Source organism: Hetaerina americana, unplaced genomic scaffold (assembly GCF_022747635.1).
Source record: "Hetaerina americana unplaced genomic scaffold, ioHetAmer1.1.p SCAF_110, whole genome shotgun sequence".
NCBI classification, from domain to species: Eukaryota; Metazoa; Arthropoda; class Insecta; order Odonata; family Calopterygidae; genus Hetaerina; species Hetaerina americana.
Genome location: NW_027286182.1, coordinates 368,646 through 395,262, shown reverse-complemented (window position 1 = coordinate 395,262; position 26,617 = coordinate 368,646). Strand labels below are relative to the sequence as shown.

Genomic DNA, 26,617 nt, shown 5'->3' with positions numbered 1-26,617 from the left:
AAGAGTTAGGCGAGGGGAGCAGGGGCGTTTCGATTTTCAGAAAAATTATGGTGTCGCAACGGCGATGATAAATTTCCGTCCCCAAGTCCCCGAGTCAATACGGTGGGGGATACACCATGGTTAACTGACATGGTGCGACCATACATGCCACCATCGATGCTAAGGACCGTTTCAATTTTACTACTTTCCCTTACTCTTCGATTATTAAAGGTCACAAAAATTATCCGACACTTTTGGAAATCTTTACGTACGTTACTATGTTTATTTCTTAGTATGAGAATTATATTACGTACTGAAGGACATCATTAACAAGTCTACAGAGGATATACGGTACATTTGGACTATCACAATAATCAATCCAAACGTCGATTTTGCTGGGTGAGGGTAGAGCTTACCTCTAGCTATGGAGTGTGTATTTCACTCATTCAGGATAGGGGTAAGTTTCTTACTCTGTACAAGGATAATAATCTCACGTATTTTTCAAGAATCTCACGAATCTCACGTATTAACTAATAAATCACATCGTTTGAATGTTTATATGAGTTTTTCCAATGGCATTGCATAGTATTGTAGCCGGGGTCCTCTGGTTGGTAGCCGAATACTTTATCCAATAGGCTAATACACCCTATATATTAATAAATATATGGTTCAAAATTTTTACTCATTGAAAATAAGTGCAACAGTAATGCTATTATTGTAAATATTTGTCCCAGTTCGCGGTATGGGGGGGGGGGTGATTGCCAACCATCCTCATATTTTTATTGAGCTATGGTTTTGGTTTTGCATGATTTCGTTCCACCATTATTCGGTGAATACATTAAGTAACACGTCATGGGCCGCCTACGTGCGGTATGGCGGAATTATGCGAATGGGTAAATGAGACTTCGCGACTCGGCGGCGCAAATGAAAACGTTGAAGAGCTGCAGACGCGTTGTCACTCGAAAGGATGACAACCACTCTTCTTTCTCGCCGTGCTGATCTGTGAGTCTCGGGAACCCAAACTGATACATAACAGCGGTTCAACCACTCGACTCATAATTCCTTCTCCCTGAGACACGGGCGAGTGACCTCGGCAGACCTCGGTAAGAGGTGTATATGCGATGGGTGTTCGCCTTTGGTCTGTTAAGGGACTACCCCAGCCAGGGAAGGCTGAAAAGTGACCGACATCATCAATATTGAAAATCATAAGGCTCTCAGAGCAAGGAGACAGGAATGATTTCGCAAGGAACACGTGCACCCTAGAAGGGCGCCCGTCCGCGAGCGTGAGGAAATATTTCACCACCTTTCGCCCCCTAGGGCCGAAGAGTGCCGAGGAGCTCGCAGGTCGTCCACGCCGCGCGCAGTTTGCGCTTTTCCTCATTAAACTTTCATCGTCAGCACTGTCGGGTCACGTAAGTAAATTCGTCGCCACGCAAGGAAATTCGTCGCCAACCTTCCTCCAATTTTCCCAGAGTGCACCCTTCCGCTCCGTGTCCCAATGTACCAGAAGCCTTGGGGACGAACTATTGAAATTCAGACCACGTCGCAAGCGTGATTTGACGAGAATATTGGACTTTCCGCAAGTTTTAACTCACTTTTTGAATTCATTACATGAAACTATTTTTAACAGAGCGATGAACAACCCCGTTTAATCGTTCATTCATTCATTTAAGGTATTCTATCTATTTAAAGTCAGTGTTTGGAAGGGTACTAATTTCTCCAATTTGGACGGTCCCTTACGCATATTATCTTCTACTAACTGCGATATCTTGCTCCCTCTACACCATTCCGCCCTTCGTTTCTTCTTAACTTATACTATTTATACATTGTGCCTTCGTACTTCATGCTGTTTATAAACCAAATTTTCTTCCATCCTCCACACCACTACACAACATTCTTCCTTCGATCACCTCCTTGAACATACATGACACCATTTAATGTCTTCTCCACCCACTTTTAGTATTCTTTCGATTTTCTCCAGCAACTTCCTGTAACATACCATATATAATATAGATAACACACGAAACTTTGTATTTATGCTGGAATAGTTGATTTGTTAATACTATTTGCATTGGAGCAGTTTGTTGTTAAATTTTTCATCGTGGTATTACATTCATACATCATGTATTTTTTATTTTAAAACTAAGTTTTTAACTAAAGTAAGTAAAGAGTATTTTGATGATTGACTCCATTGCTGTATTTTTACGTAAATTCATATGTCAACCTTAATCAGTCTGTTTACGTTGCATATGCTGTAAAATTATTTGTGATATTTATTCAAGTTCTGTGATTTTTCTTCACTTTCCATATTATTTATCTATATATATTAGTCTTCTACCCCTTTCTACGCCGTCCAAAACTCTGTTATTTTTATTTTTTTGTCCTATCTTAAAGCCAATATTTTTCTCTCTGCCACTGTACTCACAATGTCACTATATCGCCGTATCTTCTCCACATTATCAACCTTTCCGGCCTTCTTCAACTCTCTCACAAAACAACCATCCGCATTTCTGTACTTTATTTCTTTACTTCTCTAGTTTCTATCTTTCTTTCCGATGATGTTATGCTCTCAATTATTCTCCATTCACATACTCCAAAGAAACTGTGGGAGATGCCGCAACAGTAACTTTTAACGGAGTCATCCGCCAAAATGCATTTCAATGCAACAATTTCACAGGGTAAAAATCATTCGCCTTGACCGGGATTCGAACCCAGATTCGAATCCCGGTCAAGGCGAATGATTTTTACACTCTGAAAATGTTGCATTGAATTGCACGTTAGCGGATGACTCCATAAAAAGTTACTGTTGTGGCATCTCCCGCAGTTTCTTTGGAATTTGGCAGGGTATAAACAGCCTAAGTATTTAATAGTTGGCTTTAGCCTCGTGGGCTGTGGCGCGTTGCGCACGACTACGAATGCCTGTGACATTATATGTACGGTATTTCGTCACAACATCTTGTTCCTTTAAAAGCCCCAAAATTTCAGAGTCTAAGAGGACGCCTCGAGAGCTTAACCGGCTATAGCACTCGACCGGACATTGACGGATCCGGGTTCGAATACCGGTCAAGGCGAATGATTTTACACTCTGACATTGTTGCATTTAACTCCATTCACATGTTCCAAAAACCATCCAACTCGTCTTCTCATTTTGCATTAAGATTAATGGATATTGTAGAAAATATTTAGCATTTAAAATTTTTTACAGAGATCATAGATGAACGCTCATCACGAATTAAGAGTCGATTAAATATTTTGAAGAAACTATATTCCCTATTTTATCTTTTGCATCGCTTCTTATTCACACGCGGACACAAGCATAGAGCTTGGTTTTGAAGCCATTCGAAGAGTCTTCTAGAATTTTTGAAGGGAAAAGAAAATGTGGGAGCGCGTGAGACAAGACAGCAGTAAATATCCCTTTAACTAAATCAGTTAATAGAAAAATTTTGTTTTCTTAGAAAATTAGTTCCCATGGACTGAGATGGTTTTTCCCTAAAACCCTGGTTTTTCACCGATTGCTAGGCTTGTGCATTGCATAGGCATTTTTATTTCGGGAAAATATAATTAAATAAGTGATCGCTTGAAACCTGTCCAGAAAAAAACATGGAATTACATGAGTACAGAGTTATAAAAACCATAAACACAGTAATCAAACCGAAGGTCGGTGTAATATGTGATGGCAGAGATCACCCAGTACTAAGCCCTATACGGCGTGTGAAAATTCACACATCAGGGTAGGGGGGCCAGTTCCTTTCCCTGTGCCGGTTACGGTTTCCCAGGAAGATCTGGAACCCGAAAAATCACTTAAGCTTGGGTGGAGCTGCAGGTGCCCAGAGTGCCTTGCCCGGGAATCGAACCCGGGACCCTCTGGTCAGCAGTCCAACGCTCTACCCACTGAACTACCAAGACCCACGTATAGAGTTGTATCATCGCACAACTGCCGAACAAAGATTAATATTTCTAACGGTCCAAAAAGATAACTTACAAAAATACCTGATTTTTGCAATGTGTTGACGTCAAGTTTTCTTTTTACATTGACGGCGCTTACACTATTTTTAAAATGGAAACGCGTCCTATGGTTGCACTTTTTACCTTCAAACCGGGTCTAATTAGGCAAAAATGAAATCAAAACGTAGAAAAAGAATTACCGATTCTTTTATTCCTGACATAACAATATCTGAAAGTATTGACAGATATGAAATATCATAGAAAAAAAAGAAATTATCAATTTTATGACTCGTAGAATCCAGCAAAAATGCATTGAATTATTGGGAAACAAACACCAATTGCATTAATTCAGCACGGTATTCCGAAAGATGGAGGTCATGCGGGCGCAGTCATTTTTGTTAATGATGTGTTTATCGAAAATAATGACAAAATATTTACCGTTCGCAACCAATCACCCTAATTGATGCCTTTTGGTATTCCAAAGTTAATTTGCATGAATCATATTACAAAATCCGAGGAGAGGTCTTTTTGAAAAGTCACGAAGGGTCAAGTTGCCAAGAGTGTTCCGCTGGATTACAGCTGAGTAACACGATCCATGGAGGGATTTAAACTCCACTTCGGAATCAAATATACGAGTTTGCTCCGAAAAGGTAGGAGAGCCGCGACTTGATGGCTATATTAATATATGGAAATGACAATATAGTAGCTCAGATGAGTTCAGCAAACAAGCAATTACGGCAGACACGATGGCAAACCGCACGCAGCCCTAAAGGGGAATCTTTTTGGGACTTTCTCAGCCCAGGAAATCGACCGAATATGACAAATCACAAGCTTGGTGTCTCACCAAATGATACCTTAGTTCAGGCATTTAACTTTATATATTTCATGAGGTTCTGAATAAAAAAACTGTTCTTCCGACCATACAAAAATAGTGCAGCGAAGAAAAGATTTACACCTATTTTCATTCCCAAATCCCTTTATTATATGCATAAAATATCTATAAAGCACGGTTTTGTTGCTAAAATATAAACACAGAACAAACTAGGCACTTACTTAAGTTTTGGAATGGCCAATTTAAATCTAAAATGAGGGAGGATTGTTTAATGACCCATAAAGAAAATGGACATTTTAAATGAATAAAGTGAGTAGGAAATTGGCTCATTTTGTCACGCTATAAGCTTTGATTAAGGGAGACCCTCAATGATATATCTAATAATCCTTCACTAATATTAATAATGATATAAACGAAGAAAAATTGGTCGGACCATTTTCAGGAGGGACTTGGAAAGGTGAGAAATTGTAGCGAGAGATAAAAAACATTTTAAATACACACCGGGAGTAAAATACATCGGCAAAGGCATCTTGAACTTTATTTCGAAGGAAAACTGGCCTATTCACCAGAGCCTAACCAGTGTACAACCATGTCTCTCTTATAACGGAGAGAATGGGTTGCAATCACTGCACTGTATTTTTTCTATATTTCATTAAAATCTATCCTAAATGTGGTGTAATTTGGTTACGCAACAGACCGTCGTGCGCTTGTATATGTATTTGCAAATTTTCATTTGAGGAAAATACATGAATTCCTAGCATTACTTTTTATTAAGAGTAAGTATTTGGCATTATTTTTCGATTTTCTTTATTACTTATGCTTGATAAGCAAACAGACGTGGTCTCACTGACGGATATCTCAGCCTTTGGCGTCACTCATCTAGTCATTTGCTCACACTTGGACTGTGTTATCATCCATATTTTTTGTTAATTATATTTTAGTTCCCACAAATAATAATAAGAGTTCTAACGCCTAATCAAAATCCGAAGTACCTCACTAGGGTATATTTATTCTCACCACAATGAGTTCACATAAAAAAGGGTTTGTAAAATAAAAAAATACAAGAATGTAGGACATTTGGAGTGATAGTAAGTCATAGCCTGCAAAGAGAGAGAGAGGAAAGCGTGATCCTGAGAGAAAATAAAATAAGATGGATTTGTATGATGAAAGGAAGAGAGGGTTGCACGGATTTAGAGTAAAAATGTTAAGAATTTAGTTAAATCTTTGATACGGCAGATAAATTTGTACGGCGTGGAAAATAGGTCATTGAGACAAGATGACGAGGAAATTGGCTTTAGAGATTTGGGTGTAAGACAGATGGTAAAACAAAAATGAAAGGAAAAGAAAACGAGAAAAGACTGGGAATAGTACAAGAGAACGGTTTTTCAGAGAAACTCAAAGAAGGCAACATAAATGGATGCTGAGCATTTTGATTGACGATGGAATTTTTAAGATTGTGATCGAGGAGAGGGCGTTAGGCAAGCAAGGTAAGGGGGTGAGAACAGTTATATTTTGAATTAATGAAGGCAGAGAGAAAGAATTTGGACTTGGAGATGGGTTTATTTTATTGTAAGGCGTTAACTTTCGAGTCTTCAAAAATGTATCGATGATCAGTCTACGTGTCCATCCAACACACCTTAATCGGGAGTCTAACATTAATTAAATGTATGAAATACCTTGGATTTTGAGATATATCTTAATTGTTTTGCCCCGTGCGAACAATAACATGCATCAATTCCAATCGCCTCTATACCGTGAAGGTATCTACTTCTGCGTTAGCATCGTATTTGGTTCGTGTGAATGGGATGTTATGGTAAATTAAAGTCAATTGGTAATACCCACACTTCTTTTATTAACTGACCATGACATGGCACCGTGTCCCATCATCTAAGTCTATAATGGTGTAAAAATCATGGCCCGCTAAAAACATTTGTGAGGAAATTCTTCCAGTGGTATATTCATTTATCATAATGAATATAAAACGTTTCCATGAAGTAACAAACACTTGGCATCATTTGCGAATGGAATCTCATTGGCTTTTGGGAAGAGGGAGAGGGGGATGGTAACTCTAGTTCTGACAAATGCACATGGGAGGAAAGATTTCGCTCTTTCCTCTCCAGTCCCGAAAATTCCTCAGTTTGCCTCCCTCGTCTTGCTGCCGTCCACCTCCACCATTAAGACTTCTTGTCGGTTGAACCCCCACGAGAAATCTCTTCCCTCTCTTCCTTATCACCCCGTGTCCGCCGCTTGCCCTCATACGCTGCCAAGCAAGCTCTCTTTAGGGATCGCCGTACTTGCGTCTCCCCTTGCTCCACTCCACGTACTCAGGAGCGCAATGACTGAGTCAAACCCCTTCTAGCTCCGACCCCGCCTCTTCACTGGTCCTTGCCCTTCTCACTAGCGAGACATCCACCTATGTCACATGCCTAGATTTTTCCCTGCAGTATACTCTCTTCTCCCTCAGGTTTTTCTCATTCCTTTCAATTCTCTTTGCACGTGCTCTATTCAAACGAAATTTAATTAATGGCGCTGTCCATTTATTCACAGAACGCCATAACTGACCGTCCTAACTGTCCTATATTGGTTTATATCACTGGTTTTAGAGTAATATCACGATATGCCCGGTAAATTCATCATCTTTTATGGCAGAGCCCAGTTCGTTTATTGTTCACCTGACGTTCACTCTTAAGCCACCTCTAACCGCCGTTGAATAAACTTTACCATAAAATTAATCCGCTTTCACTGCTCTCCAACTCATTTACCAACCGATCTTTACCGTGCCTCTTTAAAAATAATGATCAGTCTCTCTAATTCTTTCCAAGTCATTAATAGGTAGTTCATCTTTTTTCTGCCTACTTTTTTCTATATACGTCACTTATTTTTTGCTATCACACGCGTCACTATAAATTGGGGTTACTGCAATAAATTTTTCTTCTTAATTTCTCTTTTTAGAACATAGAGACACCTCCTGTTTATAAGTTGTAAATATAATTGGCACGTAAAAATCATCACCATTCACCGCTCAATTTAAATCTAAGGGAAGAAGGAATAATACATGACTAATCCATCTAATGATAGCTGCTTATAAAATATAAACGCATCGTGATAAATTTATCTTCAGCACTCGCTCCTATTTACTTACTAATTTAAACCAAACATCCGAAGCAGGCCACCAATTTTAGCCATAATCGTACGAAGCAATTCTCTCGAAAAAGGTCTAATGTAGGACTGTGGTCATAAATCCAAAGAAAATCGCATTACATTTAGGTATACTCCAACAGTAAGTTTGTGGCATACAAGAAGGCAACGCCAAGTGTTATATCGCATTGAAAACAAAATAATTTATGGGAAAAAAGCCTGAAATACGGGAATGCACTAAAATGTCAAATCCTATATTCAGAGTGAATATATAGCTGAATCTTTCGTGGGAAGAAAAAATACCATCTCTTATTCCCCGAGTTAAGACACTAGGTAGCGTAGTGAAACATTCCCCTCTAGCTGCTCATGCAAGAGAAACATTCGAGCATGAAAAGATCCTCTTTAATCCCCATGAACTGCTGTTTTGTAAAATAAGGATATTTACTTTGATTTGCATTAAAATTAGTGTAAATTTGAAGGCATTTTCTTATCATTCCCAATCCTAACCAATTTCAATATAATTATTGGGTGTCGGTCGCTAAGGGGCATTACATATTTATCCAGATAACTATTCAGAACCTCAAAACGTAATTAGTCGAGTCAGGACGAAACCAAAGAAAGGTGAAGGTTCAGGAAACCAAATCCCTCGAACACGACTCCTGTCTTCCCTAAGTAAATATTTTGGGGAGAGATATTCCTCGAATTTCTTTTTATCTCTTGAGCAACTGTCACTATAAACCTATTGTTTCCAAATAGACTTTAAACTTCACGCATATTACAAGAGAATGCCTAACTGAAGATAAAATATCGCTCTACCGTCATGACTGCATTTGTTTTAAATTATCCTCGGTGCCCGCGTCAATTTTGCTCCCATAACACGCACTGGAAAGGAATTTAGATCAATCATAATTCTCAATATTACTTCCTATTACGGTAATAAGACAATTTTATAAACCTTTATTCCTGTCTATTCAACGTATCCCGCTATATAATTTTTAAACGTGATAAAATCTTATGAATAAATCTATAAACGAGAAAATTTCACATTAACAACGGCCAATAAATGTATGAACAGATTTTTGAAAATTGAATAGGAAGACTAAGTTGATGTGGAAGCTTCATGAGTCCATCGCTGAGCCTTACTATCTAGCGCTAACACTAACCGGTGTTCCCCGGATACGAACTGAGGAGGTGCCATTGGATATCACGAACTAAACCGACCCCCTGACATACTCTACCTTCGGGTTGACTACACTAGGGTTTACCAACAGCCCTCTACGCGAGTCAGCACAAAACACAATAGAAATGCTGTTTATTTAGATCCTTAATTCGATTACACCAGCGATAATTGCAAAATCAGCTGCTTGGGATACGAAATATTGGTATTTCATCGATACATTGTCGTTTTCTACAAAAACGCACGCGAAAGCTAGAGATTGGTCGTAGTTTTGCAGTCTTTACTACTGGAATAAGAAAGGTATAACTGAATGAAATACATTTTCCTCAATAATAATTTTAAGATTTTCATCATCCCTCCTATATACTCCTCGTAAAATGTTTTATTTAAAGCAAAGTAACAGATTAATGCTTAAAGATTTAAAAAACAGTTGGGAATATCAATATTTAGTACGTTGAATGAAGAATAAAAACGAGCAAAGGGTTAGACAAGCGTCAAATTGTAGTGGCATAATTTTTCTGTCTAGTTATGATTTTCTTGAATTTTAAAAACATTGAATACGTACATTTAAAGATACATTTCACACGCTAGAAGCTGCTGTCTCTCCTGAATCTCTGCGCGTGCATATACAGACACACAGAGACCTAGTTGCCTTCCACAGACGCCCCTTTCCCTCAATTCATTTTATTCTTGCGCCCATCACTCTACTTTCTCAATTCATCCACCTCACGCTAGCCCCATCCCTTAAAGATCCGGAAACCCTTTTTCTCATTAACCAGGAGGCATAAAAGTAAGGCAATGGGAGAAGAACGATGATTAAAGACGTTTTCATCCATCTTGAGAGTTGATAATGAGAGAGAGAGAGAGATGAAGGGAGCCCTCTTAATTCTTCCTTCTGCAACTCACGCCCTTCAAATTCGGGGGTGGGGATGATAAGATGGAGAAGTTATTGGCTTCTCTTCTCAGAAAATTATTAGGGAAAAATGCCTAAAGCTAGAGAGATTTTTCCAACTCCCTTCATCTCGATAAACTCATTACTACTCATCTTCGGGGATGGTAAAAGAATGGAGATCGATTCTCTCCATGGACTTGTCCGTGAACATTGCTGCTAGACCAATTCTCAAACGGAAGCGGTAGATGGGAATGGTTAGTAACTGACTAAGTTGATGAATTTAATCCCTTGATATGGAATTCCATTCCCGACGAAGTTTTAATGGAAATTTTTTGCGGCTAATTCAGGCCTTTTTTTAAGCAAATGAATAATCAACTCCCCTTACAGATTAATTGAACCAATCAGCAGATCAATACGTTACCGCCGCTTATCTTCACATCGGTGATTAAAGTTGAAAGACTCTTGCCAGACAAAATGAAACTATTTCAAATGAAATTTTACTAATTAGAAATTTTAAATTATAGCCGGAGCTTTGATCGAATAAGTCACAATAATTGACACCGCACCATCTTTTTGGGCGGTTTATAATGAATATTAATTAAATATTTATGCGAAAATAAGATGGATACGACAGGGAAAATTGTAGTCAATTTTTAATTTTTAAATTACTTATCCCTAAAACTGCTTCCATTTTAGTAGTCGAATCATAAATAAGAGCATTACTTTAAATTTTGGCAAAGACGTCACGAACTCCTCACAAGTATAAAATACAGCAACATTAATATCCGCATAAAATTACCAAAATAATATTACGATGCGAGGTCAGCTGGGTGACTGCCTCCGTTTAAACTTAAAATGGACAAATTAATTTTTACTTGTTTTTAACAAAGCACTAATTAAAGCTTGTAAATTTTGTTTTTCTCCCTTTGCAAACTGCTTTAGTTGGTCCAACCTTTCCCTACTTGTTCCTGTTATTTGCTATTCTACGAAGTTTCCTATAGTAGTAAAAAACTGAATCGATGCTTTTCGATTTTGGGTAAAACTATTACTTATCAACGTCAGTCTCCAAAGAGCTCGTGCACTTAACGATTACTAATTTACTTTTCTTCCTTAAGCATATCACATGATTATTATATATTTGAAAATAAATTCACGTTAATTAATTTTAAAAGAAGATTGTTATTGACTGAAGTGAGTTATCCTATGAACGCATACAAACTTTACTAAGAGCAAGGAATAAAAAACCTTATTTAATCCTTGCTCTTGCTCGCTTGTGGTTGCAAACGAGTTGAAATGCAAGAAATGTTTATTTTATTAATGTACCATCATATTCTGAAAGACCAAAGTTACAATAACTCATCTTTGGACAAAAATAAAACCATGCAGATTCTGGCGATGATTCGACGTTTCTTCTGCATTGAAATAAATACCAACTGCATCAAATCCCGTTCTGTCACACGGTCGCTATCTGCAGTCGTATGACTATCGCATTAATAAAGGAAGTAAATACGCCGATTTTCGAAAAGTCTAATTGTGACCCCAGTGCATGCTTACACTTGGAAGCACAATTGGGCGAGATCTAAAGCGATTTCGCCAACCTAATATTGCATCTTCTCCATCAACGTTAAATTTCCTCCCATACAAACCAAATGGAAAATATTTAGGGAAAAATACGCTTGGTCAAGAATTCAGCTTGATAAGTAAGTAGACAATATTTGCCATTTTTTTCTAGGGTCAACAAGGCACAACCATAAGCGTAAAACTATTCTCTTCCAAATTCACCACTAGCATAGACAATTATCGGTAAACATCCTATTTCGATAGTTGCAAGACATGTTTGGTATCTCAGCTATTTGCAGCTACATAACGTATGCCTGTCATACGTCAAGATAAAACATTATTTTCAGATTAGGCTTTGCTACCACCACTGGATTCGTTACCCAAGTAAATTATCTAGGGGTATTTATACAAATATTTAACTGTCTGAAAAGGATCACAGATAAAAAAGAGAACGAAAGTATTATTGGCTCCGAATTATTCGAATCACTGAAGAGAAAGATTAATTGGACACTGTGGTATTATGCACTACATATATATATATATATATATTATATTTATATATATATATATATATATATATATATATATATATATATATATATACCATGAGGTAGTACACTAAAAATACAAGTTCACTTCAAATAACATTTTTAGAAAAAATCTTATAAATCAACTTAAAACAGCCTATCATGGTACACAAAAATTAGAATTATTTACACTCATTTGAAATGAGAGTTTTCACACAGACAGAGGGAACATATTCACCAGCCCCAGCGATTAGGGTGTCAAAATTGTTTTTTTCAGTAAACGAGTACGAGCACGGAAGCAACACGGTGGTCACTAATGGAATGTGAATGTCCTGCTTTGCACTTAAATAGCCGATAGCGCCTTATGTGCGGGCCGTACGGAAGGTTTCAAGTGCAAAACTCTGTCCGTCGAATGGTGTGTTAAACTTTGGACGCAACGGTGACTTTATACTGGGATACACAAACGCTGACACTGGTCTCTTACTGCATCCTTCCACTATTCACTAAAATCCTTTCCACTCGCTAATATCCATCCAAGTATAATGGCCAAAATTAGTCCTAAATACAGCATCATTTAGCAACGAAGGTGCAGTTTTTCATACTGCACATCCATAATAGAATAGCATATGATAAGGACCATTTCGGGTTCACAACCACCACATTTGGTTACCCGTAGTTCCCAGTTTATTATTTCCGCTACTGATTCATGTGGCTTTGTATTCATGAATATACTAAATTATAAATACAAAACTGTGGATGAAATTTCGTGAGAATTCTAATACCAGACTCCAATACACATTTCTAAAACTTTCAGTTCATAGGCACATCCTCTTTTGTAAAAATAAACGAAGTTCAATTGAAATTCTCAGTGACCTAACGCGCAAAATTTAAAAATACAAGGTCATCCGGAAGTTGATAAATGCTTAAATCACAGTCGCTAAAAAGATTAACTGCTTGGTACGTTGATACAAACAACGATTCTTCCAGTGATCGGAAGGTTGCGGCCTACGATCGGAATCCCTGCACAGTTGATCCTAGGGATATACGGCTTACAGAAAGGAGGCTGCTAAGGTTCGTTAATGATTTCCATAGACAGTCTTTTGGAGATGCTGCATATGATGCTAATTCCGTTAAAAAATAAAAGGACTGCATTGAAAATTTCTTAAATGAGGTAGCAAATATACAATGAATTTAAATAGCCCTAAAACATTGGGCTTCCCATCAATGGTGATTGAGAGGGAGCAATTTCTATGGATATTCTGAATAGCATGCACTGCGATCAAAGATAATTACGCCTCTGCTGGCTCTGTATAATAACTTAAGCTCACAAAAATAAATAAATGATTTTATTGATCTTATGATGCACAAAAATCTTGTATTTGCTAACTTTTAAACCAGTGGAATCCGTTGAGCGACAAATTATTACCCGAGATACCTAATTTGGTCACGGATTAACCGAGCATTACGTGCATGGATCTTCGTTTTAATTAACTGCAACAAAATATATAGAGGTATGCGGAATTATCAAATGATACTGTCAGATGATATCTGCCTGTCACTAATACTTGATGAATTTATTTTCAGACAAGTATAGTATATTCAATAGAAAAGTTCGTTTCCGAAAAAAAATTAATAATTTTTCAATTAACGATAAGTGCCTTGCACATAATATTCACAATCAATATTTGTATTTCAATTTCCCTTTATCATATGATGTTAACTTAAAATCATTCATTAAAGAGATCGAGAAATTTTTTTATGAAAAAGTGCTGAAAAGTGAAACCATTAGGAAGAAAAAGTTAATCATACGAGATGCTACGAAGGCTACAGATATGAAAAATTGCCAAATAAACGCATTTTTCGTCTCCTGTATACATGATTCCTGATAACACCTTATTAAGAATTGATCCAGTTTAACAAGGAACTACACATAAAAAAGCAGCAAAGATAAAATCATTTACATTTGAAGAGCGGCTCAATTTGCTACATAATAATTATATTTCATTTAATATATAACAAAACCCTTGACATGTACTATGACTTTGACGTGGTAGAATGGATTGTGTGATCTAATGATTCCCAGGGTAGTGCTGGCGGAAGTAATGATATTTGCGCCTGGTAGGGTAATCCATGCTGGATAGGTTTAAGGGTAGGAATCAGGCGAAAAGTAGTCCCGCGCATCGTCTGTTCCTCAGGGAGGCGGCTACAAAGGCGTCTGACCCCAGACAGTCAATGATTGATGGTGTCACGATAAAATCACTGCTGAGGAAGGCAACGGGAAACCACCTCAATTATTATCCCATGAACCGATGATGGACAGGATTATTAGAATGAGTCCTGGCAACTACGGGACTCCCCCTATGGACAGTGTGTTTGTGCCCGGCAGCGGAAGAGGGAAGGCTTATGAGGTTGTCATCTCACAAGATTAGTGCAAAGTGAAATTAACAGATGCCGCAAAAAAGACTCATAATAGCTTTCATAGGAATTTGGAATGCCAGGACAATGTTGAGGACAGAGACATTGCCAAATATAAAGCGGTAAACGGAGAGAGGAAATATAGATATTTTAGGGCATTGCGAGGTGAAATCGAAAGATTGCGGAGAAGATTGTAGTGAAAGTTGTAGGGTAATATAAAGCGGATGAGAAGGGCGGCGAGAGATTGCAATATTAGCGAACAAAAAAGTAGAAAGAAGCGTAATAAGCGTAGAGTAAGTGACTCATAGAATACTATTAGTTGCAGTAAAAGCTAAACCATGGAATTTGTCATTGTTCAACCCTATATGCCACCGAGCGATTTAGGTGTACATATCTACAAGTAATCATAAGGGGGAAGACCTCGACAAAATATACGATCAATTAGAAGAGAAAATTGCAGGTACTCCTGGTGGGGAGCATTTGATAGTGATTGGGCATTCGAACTCGAGGGTAAAAGAGGGAAGGGATGATATTGAGGTATGGGACTACGATTTAGGAACAAGGAAGGATCGCAGGAAGAAATAATAAGATTATAGCAGAAGACAGGGCTTTCTCATCACGAAATCTTGGTTTAAGCACCACAATATGAGTAGGTATGAATGGAAAATGCCTGGGGATACATACATATTTAGTCGTACTATATTACCGTTAGATACAGATTGGAATCAGCATGATTAATTCGCAAAGTTTCCTAAGAGAGGATGCGGATTCAATTCGTAATAAGTACTACTAAGTGTATCGTCAGATTATAAAGAGAGGATGGTTGAACAAATGGAATTAATAGCACTAAACGGGACCATAAGGTTTAAGTGGGCTGTAGAGAAAATAATGAGAGTGGGAGAATGATATAATAGAAGAAAAACAGGAACTTATAAAAAAAGGACTATAATTAGATATTGAAAACTTAAAACAAAACTATAGGAATGGTAAATAGAAAAAAAAACAAAAAAACAAATTTAGACGAGAGAAGGAAATTTAAGAATACAAACAAAGGAATCAGTAGAAGAAAATACAAATATTTGAATAATAAAGTGAGACGGGAAACTAATTGAGCTAAAGAAGATTGATGGAAGACAAATTCCAAAGAAACTGCGGGAGATGCCGCAACAGTAACTTTTAACGGAGTCATCCGCTAATGTGCATTTCAATGCAACAATTTCAGAGTGTAAAAATCATTCGCCTTGATGGAAGACGTTGTGCGAGGACATGGATATCTCACACAGGATGGATACAGCTAGTGTGTGTTATACTGGCTGGTGAAAGTACTGTCAGTAACTAAAAGCGCAAATCCGTGCACATTATCAAATATGCCCCAGGCAAATAATTCGGCAAGTAATCATAGACGAAGAAAGAGAATTAGCGTACATGAGGATAACTTAGATACAGACGAACTTGATGACGACAGGAGTAGAGAATTTGGAGAATTGAAAACAAATAAGATCGTAAGGATGAATAAAATTTTTGTGGAAAAACTCAAAGGTTTAGGAAAACGTTGGAGGAAGAGTTACGGACTTAACTCTACCATATACGGGAGGACTTTGGCCGGAAGATTTCACCAGGTCGTCGAAGATCATTGTTAGTTCTAATCTCAAAGAAGAAGACAGCCAATTGTGAAAACTATAAAGAAATGTTTCATTTCACACGCAGCTTAGTGGCTGACGGCTAAATAGAATAAAGAGGAGGGCAAATGATTATTTGGAGGATGGTCAGTTTTGTTTAAGAATGGGGAGAGGCACGCGTGATACCCACATCAGTAATGGGGTCATTAACTAGGAGGAACATAGAATAAAATCAGGGCGTATCTGTTTGTTTCGTAAATATTGAAACGCCGCTCGAGAGAGTTAATTGGGTAGAAGTTATGAACGTGTTGCAGGATGGAGCAATTGGAGAGGTAGGGCTTCTCAGCAACATGCGCATGCCTCAGACTTCCGGTGCGAGTGGCGAATGGAAAATCAGAAAGGACAGTATTAGGAAGAGAGGTACTAAATGGATGTCCAATATCACCTGTGATTTTCCACTTAACTGAGAGGGAAAAATTTAAGAGGGATGAGAAGAACTGGAGATAAGAATGAAGATTGATGAGGAAGTCATAAAATCAGTTAGGTTTACGAATGATCCAGTTTTAATTTTCCATTGAGCCAAAGGCTTACATGCATTGCTGAGTGTAATGGGATAATTATGCAGTGCAATAATTATGGGATGAAAATAAATTTAAACAAAACAAAGGTTACCTGGTTTTCGTGAAAGAGAAAAGCTAAGCTGAATTTTATAATAGGAATTCATACTACTACGAATATCCGAGAAACTATTGAGAAAATGTTTTTAAGCAGCTGTGATAGAAACCTACAAAGAAGATACAAAAATAAATCTGGGGAATCATTTGTTTATTGCACTCCTACTGAGAGGACCTTCCTCTGAATAAGGAGAAAGGAAAGTGAATGGAGGTTTAAGAATTATTAGCATGATTTTAAAACAATATAATGAGTAATATCTTTGCTCATTGAGGAGAGTTTTAAGGTTATATTTTATTGAAAATGCAAAAAATGAGAGGTGAGGTGATACGAGGGTCATCCGGAAAGTAGTACCCGTTCGTGAAATAAAAAGACAAAAGTAAATATTAACAAACATAAAAAATTTTATTTGAAAGAGGATACTTTAAACTACTTCTCAACATAATCTCCAAGCAAATTAAGGCATTTGTCATAACGTGTGACAAGTTTCTGTATTCCTGCTGCATAGTCCTTCGCCGCCAGCTCATTGAGATACGCGAGGGACCCATCTTGCACAAAGTTTTGCATAATGCAGATGGTGTTTAACAATTTCATGAACAATTGTTCGAGAAACATTGGGAAAATGCTCACAGATGTCATCAATTGTGACGCGCCGATCGTTCCTCACGAATTCGTCAACTGAGCTCACCAGTTGGTCTGTAATGACAGACGGTCTCTCCGAACGCTCATCGTCGTGTGTGTTCCCCCTCCCCATGTTGAAGTTGCGACACCACCGCCGAACAGACGACTCGTCCATTACATTGTCTCCATACACCTCCTTTAATTGGCGATGAATATCACATGGGCGAACGTTTCTTGCATTGAGGAATTTAATCACTGCCCTCACTTCACAACTGGCGGCGTTCTCAATTTTTTTAAACATTGTAAACAATCACAGAAACAACACAGGCAATGCTAGCGTCACGCAACTTGGCTCAGAGAAGGCAGACAAGCCACTGAAGCTATCTGACCTCGTCCAGCGGCTACTCGCGTCGTCAGCACTTCATGCGGCACGAACGGGTACTACTTTCCGGATGACCCTCGTATATGAAAAGAATCACCAAGCCTATCCCATTCTGAGGTATCTCAGTCATGCAACTGATCTTCATGCTACTATTCCTGAAGTAGTTTTGGGATGAACTATAGTCAGAGCCCATTAATGAATATGTAGGCGTAGTAATTTTGAAAATAAATAAAGAAATAAATGGAAATACGAGGGTCATCCGGAAAGTAGTACCCGTTCGTGCCGCATGAAGTGCTGACGACGCGAGTAGCCGCTGGACGAGGTCAGATAGCTTCAGTGGCTTGTCTGCCTTCTCTGAGCCAAGTTGCGTGACGCTAGCATTGCCTGTGTTGTTTCTGTGATTGTTTACAATGTTTAAAATAATTGAGAACGCCGCCAGTTGTGAAGTGAGGGCAGTGATTAAATTCCTCAATGCAAGAAACGTTCGCCCATGTGATATTCATCGCCAATTAAAGGAGGTGTATGGAGACAATGTAATGGACGAGTCGTCTGTTCGGCGGTGGTGTCGCAACTTCAACATGGGGAGGGGGAACACACACGACGATGAGCGTTCGGGGAGACCGTCTGTCATTATAGACCAACTGGTGAGCTCAGTTGACGAATTCGTGAGGAACGATCGGCGCGTCACAATTGATGACATCTGTGAGCATTTTCCCAATGTTTCTCGAACAATTGTTCATGAAATTGTTAAACACCATCTGCATTATGCAAAAATTTGTGCAAGATGGGTCCCTCGCGTATCTCAATGAGCTGGCGGCGAAGGACTATGCAGCAGGAATACAGAAACTTGTCACACGTTATGACAAATGCCTTAATTTGCTTGGAGATTATGTTGAGAAGTAGTTTAAAGTATCCTCTTTCAAATAAAATTTTTTATGTTTGTTAATATTTACTTTTGTGTCTTTATTTCACGAACGGGTACTACTTTCCGGATGACCCTAGTAATTAAGAAATAGTGCCATTACGGCACATTTGTATATATTTTCGTGCCCTCCTTAAAATGCAAACACAAATAAAAACAGCAATGAAAGAAAATGCATGAAAAAGCAAAATATTCACTTCCATTAAGCTGAAAGTGGGCGGTGTTAGCATAAAAGGGGCTTTTTGACACGAAGACATTCTCTCGCTAAAAGTGTCTTGAGAAAAAGAAATACGAAGTAAAAATACACAATTTATCCATTTAATGGTCGCGTCATTTTTCAAACAGTTCTGATTCATCACGTACGACTTTTCACGTACGTGATACACCTGTTTCCCCTCAGAACCCAACCAAAACCTCAAAGGTTTCTACAGTTCCCCATAGAATTCTAAAAGAGATATGGGTAAAAATAATTTCGTCTTCACAGCACAGAGATAAAAAATACACAAATTATAAAAATATGTACAATGGGCAAAACCTTATTTCATTGCTAGAGAAAAAAGTTGCTACAAATTTTCCTAGCTATTATATCACGGGTTTAGACAGAAAGTACTGAGAAGAGTGTTGTTTTATCTCAAGTTAGAGCAAATAACTCTATAACAACTCAGTTTCTCACTGAATAGAAAACTAGACAAGTGATGTGGCCAGACGAATATGCAGTACAAAGAGTTCCCTGAAGCGTTTCGATATATGCCAACTTCGATGGAGGGAGAAAAGGAAAAAAAAGACCGGAATAAATTGAACGTAACTCCACTCAAAGTTGTGGTCAAGGCGGGTGGATTTTCCACAGTGGGTACTCGAACGCACCAGACAGAAATGTTCGCATTCCGAACACGCACCCACGGTTGAACAAGGCCTACTGCGATGTTTCACTAGGGCTCATCCCATGCGCAAAACTGAGAAGGCAAGTTTTTTTGTGTGTCGGTTTTCACGTGTGAAGGCACGTGACAAAGGAGTACTAGAGCGTGGGAAGCTCCGGGGATTTGGCTTTACTGAATAGAGCTCAAATCAAGCATGAGAGAGCGCGCTGGAGACAGACACGAATCATCTGGATACCTACTCTTTAAATGCTGTATTGCTAAATTTAACCATTCGTTCATTTCAAAGAGACGCATGAAAAGATCTACTCTTTAAAAATATGAAACGACGGCAAAAGATTTTTAATTCTAGTAAAATATCCAGCCATACGGTCATACGAAAAACTATTGGCTCAAATAGAAATAAATTCGATTAATTTTAGTATATACTGACACATAATTTGGCGAAACCGACATTTTGTTTTTAATAACCACTTTGGTCGCATACGAGAGCTTTTTAAGCTGCAATGTATTAAAAGTCATCGGCTAATGTTTATTATTTATGAAAAACGCTGTTGACTGCCGCAATGGAATGTGCGCGTGGCAGGTAGAGCCACATGCAAAAATATTTGGAGGAGGAAGCCCGTAACACTTCGTATGCCACATGCAAAAATATTTGGAGGAGGAAGCCCGTAACACTTCGTATCTATTGGTTTGTATCTTCCAAGCATACGCATTACGATCGGGAACTGTGTAACGGAAAAACGGGTCCGCGTAACCTGTATAACAATCTATGGCCCACAGATCTATGTGCAAATACAGTCTATACCATACTTGTACTCTAAAAACGCAATATGTGATAGTATATGGTAAGATATCTAACAAAAATTGTCCATTGACTCGATGCTTCTCTGTTTAACTATAAATGGACCTCGGGGTCACGATATTCGAGATATACACGTACATGTATATTACGTACAGTGAAAATATAACTTTACACCGTAAAATTACGAAATGTTACAATTCCGATTAAAAGAAACTTCCGTTGAATTGTCAACAATTTAATCTGACGCATGATACATTTTGTTGGCTGAGCGTTATCTGCAAGATGACGCTTAGCCAACAAAAGGAGCAATTACAATAATTGCAATTTAATTGCAATTCATGCCTAGTCATTTAAATCCCCCGTACATAAAATCAAAGAGTCGTAGCAATAGGCGGTGTAATCGAATCTGGTTAGTCTTTCTCCCACTTTTCGTCTCGTATGAAGTGGCAATACCAAATCTTTTGCTGGGGAAATGGGGGTAGGAGAATTGTTAAATGTTAGCTACTGAGTATCACCCTTCTGGCGAACAAAGTTTTAATACTTTACTGCTCCCCTTTGAAATATGGTAGCAATTGGTTGACACGGGAATAATGATATTTTTCAAGGCATCACTTACCGTTATGAAGTATACGACTACATACGACTACACACAACTGGTATGATAACGGTTGACTCAAGGTGCAAAAGTTTGTTAGATGAGATTATTTTTCATATCTTTATCTCTATGATTCATGATCAACAGCTCGACCACTCAAGCTTCAAGTGAAAAGCAATAAATAGTACTAAAGAAGAAAAATATAGTAATTTAACTAAGAATATGAAGTGGAATTACCAAATGTTGTTCCTATAACGATTAAGCAGTTAAGTCAGGTTTCGCTGGAAGGTATATCTTATAACAAATAATGATGACTTGAAAATTGATACGTCAAGCGAAAGCTCACTTAGTACAGTGGAAATGCATATGAAATCACCCACTCATGATTAAACCGGTTACGAGGGATAGAAGGCAATTTACTTCGTGAACTCTGAGATTCCCCTCAGGGTGTATTACATCATAATGTTTAAAAGAAGTTTCATTTGGTAGCTGAGAGGGTAGTGGTCTTCTATTCTGATCCATCAGGCCAAGTGAAATTAAAATAATGAAGAATGTGAGGAGTTTCTTCCCACACTCAATGACTGCTCCACGCAATAGTGTGGTACGGTTGGGAACAAATTCATTTGGTTAAAGGCAATGAAAACATTAAACTTCATCGAATGTACAGCAATGCATCGGCTTCAATTTTAAGATAATAAGGCGGGAAATATCTTTATTTCATTGTGTTTTTTTTGTAAATTTGGACCACCGGAATTTAGAACTGAAACTACAAAATACATGTAAATCCAATCCAAAAAGAACAAACATTGAAGTAAGTCCCAAAGAATACTTTAAGGTATGTTTCAAGGGCGAGTGAGATAGAAGTGCATACAATCGCAAAATTATAATATAAGAAAATGAATGATTAAATATGTCCATTAGAATCAAACTCCCCACAATTAACAAGGACTCAAAAACGTATTCAAACAATATGAGACAGAGATGAATTTAAAGAACGAAACAGAAGCTCTTTGCAGAAAGCAATGCAAACACTGTGGGCACATTCCCATGCGCACAAATCAAACAAAGACGCTTGGAGTTGTAAGGATAATGATCGTAAAAAAGTACAGAGGAAGGGCTAGAAGAGAACAAATCAATGCAATAGTGAGAAGCCTGATTGTATGAGGAATGCTGAGCAACGAAGTAGATCGCTGAGAAAAGAACGAAGTGGAAAATCCAAACAAACCAATCTCCGGATTGATAACCGCGGATGATGATGGTAATCAGAGAGAATTATTCATCACACTAAAAGAAATGTGGAGCGCTGTATTCTTCTTAGTTCAAAACTGAGAGCAAGACGGAAAATTTAAGGATCCACAAATATCACCCCGGGGGATTATTATAATTGCTACTATCATTGCTCGGGAGACAATAGTCATCAATCACAAGATCCAATCGGAAAGAAAGGACGACGTAGGAATGAGAAGAGCGGATGAAGAGTAGGGTGAAGTAGGGAAGGAAGAGTGAGGTGAAAGGCAGCTGTGAAAAAAATGAAAGAGAAGGGAGAGAGAGAGGGTTGGGTAGAGGATGGAGGTAGGGGTGTAAGCAAATGGCTTAGGGGAAAGGGTGCCACAGAGATAAAGAGGACGAGTGAGAAAGTGTGAGAGGGTGAGGGAGAGGGACAAAGGTTGGAGAGCGGAGGGTGGAGGCGAAAGGGGGGAGGGCATAGCAAGTTGTTCCCGCGGGACAAGGGCCCTCCGCAGTGTGCTTGGTCGACACGGTATCCCTCTCAGGGTAAGAGGAGCAAGGGTAAAGGGGGTAAGAGCAGGGAAAGAGAGAGAGAAATGGTACGAAAACGAGAAATATGGGCGGTTGATGCGAGAGGGAGAGAGTAGGGGGCTGCGTTGGGTGCGTGGGTACGTGCGCAGAGTTCACGCGGGTACAAGCTAAGTGACCATATTGATGCGTGCAAGTGGAATATGGATAGAAGAAGGGCGTAGAGGAGGTGACGGTGCCGATGAAGTGAATTATTATCTTAATTATTACTGTTTATGTTTTAAAAGGAAGAGTGGAGAAATTGGCACAGAAGAGCGAGGGCGTGAGCCGAGAAAAGAAGACGACGTTGAATAGCGTGTCATTCATTATACTCCGATTTACATTTTCACGATGACCGGATAACGTTATATTATTTGAAATAGAATCAAGTGGGTCAGATCACATAGTTTAGTTAGCCCAGTCCACTTTCAAAGAGGAAAAATTAAACCTGTGAATCTTGAATGCCATCTTGACTTCTCGATTTGTCCCGGTGGAATCGGATTTACACAAACGTGTCGCAATGCCATTGATGTTAACTTATACATATCATAATAATTCACTCAAAGGATGGCTTTGATAGGTGGGATTAGAATTCACCCCGAACTGATCATTGTGAGTTCAATTAAGCTGCAGGAAATGCCGCAACAGTGACTTTAGCGGTGTCACCACAGCAAGAGCAAGAATTTCGAGCAAGTGTAAAACTCATCTCCCTCAAGGTAAAGTGATTTTTAACCTAAAAATCTTGCATTGAAGGAGAGTGACGCGTAGGGTCCACATATTAAGCCTAGGCGAGCCATTTGTATTTCCTTGTGGTTCTATCAGTCCCTTACAAGGTTGAGATATCGAGAAAATAGCACCACTTGAATGTTGGACGGGATGCGTTGAAGGAAACAAAACAAATTATGAACCGGGGGGATTTTCTGTCAGAAGAAAAAAGCGCTTCTCCTTCTACATGGTCTAAATATAAACGCAGTGCAAATCTTCGAAAATTAATTTCAATAAAATAACCTCATGTAACAAGGACTGAGGTGCTTCCTTGCAGTAATACTGCAGCTTTTTGTTGACCTTACCATCAAAATCCTCGATTTAACAGCAAATGGTTTATGGTGAAGAAAGTAGAATTCATGCTGTAAAATGTTTTTGAGCTGGCGAAGTAGTAAAGCATTAGTCTAACGCTTAGATATTCTGCATCTTAGATATTCTTAATCCATGGCTCTTCTTCCTGGAAGTACGGTTACGTTCAATTTTCGATTAATAAACAAATCCATAGTCATGAACTGCTAATAATCGTGAAAATGTATCGTCACTGTAAGGAAAATTTCCATTAACCGATTCCCCAAAACGCGTCCATTATCACAGTGTGATGATTCCATTCAGAATATTCTCCATAAATATATTCTAGGTGAAAGGTGAACAAGTGTACAAATAAATTAACCGTGTATTTCTGGGACAAGTTAATAAACGCTCCTCATGGCAAAATAAAATATAAAATTGAGACCAAATGAAATCAGTGAGAAAGGTCTCGGCCATCTTCTCACGGTATCATAAGCTCAAAGAGGCGGAAGTGAACCATGGCATGGCAGATGGAAGTTTACCATGGAGCCTTCAAATGCTAAAATTCATCAGTGACTAGCATTCTCACGTGAGCAGGAACATTGCCCGGTTTACCGGCGACAAAGTTTAACTCAAGGAAATTTAACACAAAGAACAGAGCCAAGAGGATGAGCTAAGGTGGGTTACTATCACGGAACTTAATAATTATGACAGTGTGAACGATGTTGATTATGCATAGAAGGGTACATCAAGAGGAAGATGAATGAGGAATATAACATAAGCACAAGAAATCAGCACTTAATAAAGAAACTCGAAGCATAACAAGTCACTTTACCTATTTTTAACTAAGCGAACAAAGAAGAATATGAGGATCCACCATAGATAACCGTGACATAATTTGAGGAGTAATAGGTGCATGAAATGTAATAGATAGGAGAGGTGCCATATCACATTAAGACTGAGCGCATACACCAAATCTTTGAGACTCAGCGTGAAGCTATTAATTAACTGAATGATTAAATTTAAAAAACTGAATAATTCAAAGAAGACACCTGAACTTCAATGCAGAGGAGAATCCAAATAATGGCTGCTGAATATTCGAAAGGTTCCCTCCTGAGAGGAAGATAATTATTAAAAATCTCTCATTACATCAGAAAATTATACCACCCGGATTTCCTCCTGGAAGTAGATTTGAGTACTCCAGTGACTGAGTTGAGTGACTAAAGTACTCCACCTTTCCTTGTACAAATCTGAATCACCATTACACTAGTATTAAACTGTGACAATTTTCGCGGAAAGAATATCATTAATCTCCAGTTATAACAATCCATAACTCCCCGCAATGGCATAATCATAGTTACAGAATGGTGTCCAAATACACACTTTCACATGCTCATGAGGCGGCTCGTTAGCTATGATACAGATGCAGGTAGAGATGAAAACTGGGCCACGGAGAGCACCGGACTAAAAGGGGGCGCCTTAATGGGCTCCGGGGTCCAGTGGCGTTATGGGACACCCTCTTCCAGCAATTTGCGTCACACACCATAATGTCTCCAACGGGTGTAGGGAAATTCCGTATAGATGACGAAGGCAACACATTACAGGGGCCAAGGGTGAACGGTAGCTGAGGCCCCAGAAAGTGGTTTCATCTTCGCTTGGGTGTGATTTGTCAGACCATTTTTCTTCCAAATAATTGGCTGATCCTTGCCCCTGGGAGAGGAAGAAGCACTTAACTGAGGTAGGCTACCGTACCCTCATGTACCGCCCACTCTTCAGTAATAGCCGTTAAAAGGGAAACGTAAAAGGTTCCCACACTTACCCCAAGAAAGAAATTTCAATTAACCTTTGACCACCTCACCAAAAACTGCGTATTGTACATTGTGCTAATTTTAACACATTATATGTATAAACAAAAATTTGTCCCAAAAGTAGTAGGACTGAGTCGATTAAAGAAATGTTTAGCCCAAATTGATTAATTCACTCAAAAGTCTCCGAAGTAGCACCCATGAGCGTCCACGCACCGCTACCAGCGGGTTTTCCATGCCTTCTGGAAGGTGATGCCCAGAATACTGCCAAGCTCCCTCGTTACGGCCTGTTGTAACGCTTCCATCGAGCCGCGGTGACGTCCTTTTAGCAAGGAATTTAGGCGGGGGAAGCGGAAGAAGTCTGGTGAGGCATTGTCTCCAAAATTTGGATCGACACTAATATGGTCGAGAAGCTCTTGGCAGATCCGTGTGCGAGTTCCCTTTCGTTCGTCCGAGAGCACTCCGGGCAGCAACTTCGCACGTACCTTTCTCATGCCCATGTTTTCGGTACAAGTCGAAACACATTACTTTTAGGGATGCCAGGGTCATCAGAAACCGTGTGAACACTTAATCTGCCATTCCGGTCCAACAAAGCCTTCAATTGAAAGATTTTCATATTTTTTTGAGGTAGAGGCCTGTCCTGAACATTCGGCGTCTTCAACATATTCTCTATCCTCCCAAAACAACTTGTGCCTCTCAAAAACACCCGATCTACCCAAAGCGTTATCACCATAAGCTATCTTGAGCATGTCATGAATATCTTTCTCGGTGTTGCCCAGTTTCACGCAAAATTCGCGCTGTTCCAATAATGGGCTCTTGATGGAGTGTAACGAGGTTACGTTATAGAGGTTTTGCGAACGAACGATCCCCAAGCCACAAAAGCTGGGAGCTAACTGCCACCGGCTTCCAGTCTTTTCTGACAATCCCCACTTTCGAACCCAGCCAGAGAAACCACTGCCCGTCCGTGCGTCTCCCCAAGAAAAAATAAGTCCAACTACTTTTGGGACAG

At 38.9% G+C, this 26,617-nt stretch overlaps 1 non-coding gene across 1 annotated transcript; it reads right to left on the bottom strand.

The window, feature by feature from the left end:
* Nucleotides 1–3,812: 3,812 nt before the first annotated feature.
* TRNAS-GCU (transfer RNA serine (anticodon GCU)) lies at nucleotides 3,813–3,885 on the bottom strand. Its single transcript has one exon. It is a non-coding gene; the product is annotated as a tRNA-Ser (tRNA).
* Nucleotides 3,886–26,617: the final 22,732 nt, after the last annotated feature.